The following is a 4661-nucleotide window of genomic DNA, read 5'->3' on the forward strand; positions in this document are numbered from 1 at the left end:
TAGTGTGAATATACGTAACACTACTGAACTGTATGCTTAAACTGGTTAACATAGTTAAAAAGAAAAAAGGGTGGATTTTAGGATATGTGCGTTATATCTCAAAAAAAGTTATATGAAAAAATTTTAAAGCAAGTTGCAAAACTGTTTGTTAAAAATGTGTATATAGAACAGAAATAAAATGTAAGAATCTATTGAAAATGTTAACAGTGGTTGGATTACATGTGAAAATCTATATTTTTCTGCACTTTCAGACTTTTCTTCTGGTGATAATGTATTACCTCAATATATAAAAAACAAAGCATTTCCTCTGTTTAGGGGTCAAAACAAGAAAGGTGATACTTGAGCTGGAGTGTTTGTAGTCACAGGAGATGGCGATTCACTAACTCTTGGCTCACTTGGGGATGTGGCTGACCCTTGCGACTCCTAGCTGGCTGGCCGGTCTGGAGACAAAGCATCACTGCTGTCTTTGTCAAATGATAAATTGCCGTGAGTTTGAGGACAGTCGTCCTTCCCAATGCCTAGAATTACCTCCTTAACACTGGAGTCTACAGGAAGGTTGTTTTTCTCTACCAGCTCCATAGGACCAGGTCTTTGAGCAATCTTTTCATTCAGATCATCAGCTAGTCGAGCTCTTTTCAACTTCATCCGAGAAGCCTGCAAGGATGGCTCTGCAAACGTTCTTTCTAAAATGGGCATCCTGACAAGTTCAGAACCATCGGGTCCGCTCCAGATCTTGTGCTTCAAAGAGTTTATGGTTCTGGCCCCTTCCAAGTCTTTTAATTGCTCCTGGAGTGCCGCTGGGCTCTTCGGAGGTGGCATGATGCCCTGGTCCATTAGCTGTCCTCTCGTCCTCTTTGCTGCAGCCTCGGCTGGAGCATAATCTTCCTTTTGTTCCGAGGGGGCAGGTGCTGACTGGAGAGCAAGGAGAGCCCCTGCAATTCGTGGGCAATGGCTTCACTTTGAGGACTTGGAGAAAGATGGGTTAAAAGGTCCCACTTCATCCTCGGTGTCTAGTGTCCCTGTGTGACCCATGGTGTTCCAGCCTCTGGCAGCAGAGGCTACGAGACACCTCTTAAATGTGGCCTGTTGAAGAGACTCAGTAAAAATATTTAATTATTTTACTGTCTTACACTCTCTTAGCACCTTAGCACCTAGTCGAGCTCTTTTCAACTTCATCCGAGTAGCCTGCAAGGATGGCTCTGGGAGGAAGCTCCCAGGCCACCTCCTTCCAGCGCACTGCCGCCCGCAATCTCGCGAGACCATCACTTGCAGTCTTGACTGAGGTTAGAGGATCCACTTCCGAGGTGTCTTCCCTCGTTTGGCTGACACGTTGGTGTTGGTTGTTGGCAGAAGTCCTCATCTCCTTGCTACGTGGCCGTGTGTTGAAGTACAGGACACAGGAGTAAAAATTAAGTGTGCAACTTTAAAAATACGGGGTTCCGTTTGGAGCATTTCATTTGAAGGTGCCTCAGGGACAACTTTAGGGATTTCGAAGGGCAGTTAGATATACGAGTCTGGTGATCAGAGGCAAAGATGGAACGGAAATGAAGATTTAGTAGTCATCAATACATAGGCAGTAACTCAGGCCATGGAGTGAATGAGACGGCTTAACAGGAAAACATCAGAGGAGGGAGTTTTGGAAGAGGCAGGGGAGATGCTGGGATCATGGGAGAATCCACAGCCTCAATTTGAGAAGGCTGTCAAGGAGACACTGGTCCTGGAGAAGGGTCACATTCAGTCATGGCCAGCAGTCCCAGGGAACATAGAGATACAAACACCAAGGCAAGTACGGGAAGCCAGGTGAACTGGGGGAGGAGGAATGAGGCAGTAGAAGCACATGAGGGCATGAGAGAGGAGGATTTCTGAGGATGACAGAGATGAGGGTCACGGATGGAAATACCCAAAGGGTATAGAACTTGGGTTATCTGTTTTTCTGTGTTTTCCCTTGTTAGGATATCACTGCTGGCTCACTCTAGGAGTTGGCTCTGTAGCAGGTGGCTGTCCTGGGTTTTTAGGGCACAGGGCCTAGCAGGATGAAGATAGGAGAAACTGAAGACAGAGATTGATTTTTCAACGTGGTTGAGTGGCAGGTGATGTTGGTGTCCTATCTGACAGGAGCTATATCTCCCCCTTAGCAGGTTCTTAACTGACGCCAGATCCTCATACCTGAAGCCATGGACACTGCATGAGAAGCCACTATAACACCAGAACCCAGGATCAGAACTCTTCCCACCTCAGCTTGCTACCATCATCTTTGTCCCTTGTCACATATGAGCTGACTCTTATTACCAGCTTGCAGAAATCCATTCCCAGGCCTTGTTTTGCCTTGGAATTCTTGCCCAGACGGTTGGGGCTAGGACACTCCCTTGAAGACTCTCAACCTTTGATGGAATTAACAGCCATGATGATTTGGGGGCCGGAATTATCTCCTGGTAGATCTATCAGCTAGATTGCTTAGAGCTGGAACTGGGATGAAGAGCCCTACATGGGAGAACATAGCCTGGAGAGATCAAGCCCAAAAGCCAAATCCAGAGGATCAGAGACCAGGATCCATGAATGTGGTTCTGCAGATCCAGGATCACAGTGAGAAGAGACCAGAAACAATAATTAATAATAACCATAGGAATTCCCTGGTGGTCCAGTGGTTAGGACTCTGTGCTTCCACTGCAGGGGGCATGGCTTCAATACCTGGTTGGGGAACTAGGATCCCACATGCCATGTGGTGTGGTCAAAAAAAAAAAAAAAGATAACTGTAATCAACATTTTTGAGAGCTCACCCTGTGCCAGATGCTGTGCTAAGCTGCCCTACTGATCCTGTTTCATTTTCACAGGAATGTTTTGAGGCAGGTCTTATTGTCATCCTCACCTTATGGATAAGGAAACTGAGGCTTAGGGAGTTTAAGCAATTGGCTCATGATATACAGCTGGCAAGTAGCAGAGTGAGGTTGAAACCAATGCATTCTCACCCAGAGCCTGCATTTCCATCCATGATGCTATCCCCTGAGCTGTGGCTGAGAATCCTATTGGGGTTTGGGGCTCTTCTTCACCAACTAGCAGCTTTGATGCAGATCTTGGCTGAGGTCTTGGTGTGTGTGAGAGGCTTCATGACATTTGTTCTGTTTCCACTGTCTTGGTTTGTGGTTCCAAATAGAATTTAAGGGAAAAGCCAGTTCTGCAGGGATGGTTCTGGGAGGGTGTATCTGTTAAGAAGATATTGAGCTTAGCGGGGCAGAAACCCAACTTTAACCCATATTTTATTATATCCCAAGGATGCAGGGGATTTTCTGGAGCCCAAAGATAGGCATGTGGCTGAGATTCAGGAACCAATGGAAACAGCCCTTGAAAACTACCAGGATAGTATCTAAGAATCTTACCTCTATATTTCAGGCTCTCTGTCTGTCTGTCTCCGTTTCTGTCTCTATCTATGTCTGTCTCTCTCCCTCTCTCTCTCCCTTTGTCTATCTATTTATCTCTTTTTCTCTATCTCTCCAGACATATCTTTTTCAACCTCTCTAGTTGTAGAATGGGAACCATGCCCTTGATCCCTGATGGTTCTGGAACTTTACATCAGTCTCAAAGTGTGGTCCCCAGACTAGCAGCATTAGCCTCACCTGTGAAATCATTAGAATATAAAATCTCAGGCCCTATAGAATCAGAAACTCTGGGTGGGGCCCAGCAGTCTGTTTTAACAAGCCCTCCAGGTGATTCTAATGCATGCCTAGTTTGAGAACCACTGGTTTCTATCTTACAGCGTCAGCCATCTGGAGAGAGACTGACCCATTTGCACCCCCAGAGTCAACATTTTCAGCAAAGGGTTATGGACACAGCTTGAGTCTTGGGTCCACCTCTGCACTGATTAGCTGCAGCCTGAGAGCTGCGTCATGCTGTAACCTTACTCATCCCACTGCAAAACACCTGGACAGACGTGGAGGTGGGATCAGTTCCAGAAAATAGGCAGTCTGGAAAAGAAGTGGGGTGTAGGAGGAATGCTACATGGAAAAAACAAGAGGAATTATGAGATCTCAGAACCTGAGAGTACTTACTGGCTTACTGGCCAGGCAAAGCCATGACAGGAGAGGACAGGGAAGTTAATGAAACCCAAGTGCCTGCCAGCCCAGGGGCAGCCTGTGGAACCAAGGTCCATACTGTTACTGAACTTGGGTTTGACTGCTCATCCCTCAAGAATCCAATACTAAGAGACAAGTGTGGGGTAGAAGGAAAGATAGCTTTACTGAGGAAGCCAGCAATCCCGGGGAGAAGGTGGACTCATGTCCCAAAGAACCAACTCCCCATTGCCGATCTGGGGACAAGAGTTTTTGAAGTGGGACTTTCGTGGTGCACAGGCGGGGGTGGGGATGGGGGCTACATGCAGAACAGCACAGGAAGCTCTGACAGTCGTCTTGAAAGTGGTCATGCTGTGGTCTGATCAGCATCATCTTGATTGTTTTACGTACAGTTCATCTTCAATTCCAGGGTCAGTTTGTTCCCAATTCCTTGAGGCCAGTTCTCAGAACTGTGTAAGATGGAGTAGTTTATGTCATGGCTACAGTATGGTCATCAGGTCATTAACTTCTTCCACCTGATGGGGGTTTCAGTATCTGCAAAACAGCTCACAGGATAGGGCTCAGGATATTATCTATAGCCCTTGAGGAGGGACTAAA

The 4661-nt window shown here is 46.5% G+C and overlaps 1 pseudogene across 1 annotated transcript; it reads right to left on the reverse strand.

The window, feature by feature from the left end:
• Window positions 1-318: 318 nt before the first annotated feature.
• On the reverse strand, window positions 319-819 carry LOC309962543 (myocardin-related transcription factor B-like; annotated as a pseudogene). The gene has a single exon. The product of its transcript is annotated as a myocardin-related transcription factor B-like (transcript).
• Window positions 820-4661: the final 3842 nt, after the last annotated feature.

The sequence above is a fragment of the Leucopleurus acutus genome, assembly GCF_964270905.1.
Source record: "Leucopleurus acutus genome assembly, chromosome: 5".
NCBI lineage: Eukaryota > Metazoa > Chordata > Mammalia > Artiodactyla > Delphinidae > Leucopleurus > Leucopleurus acutus.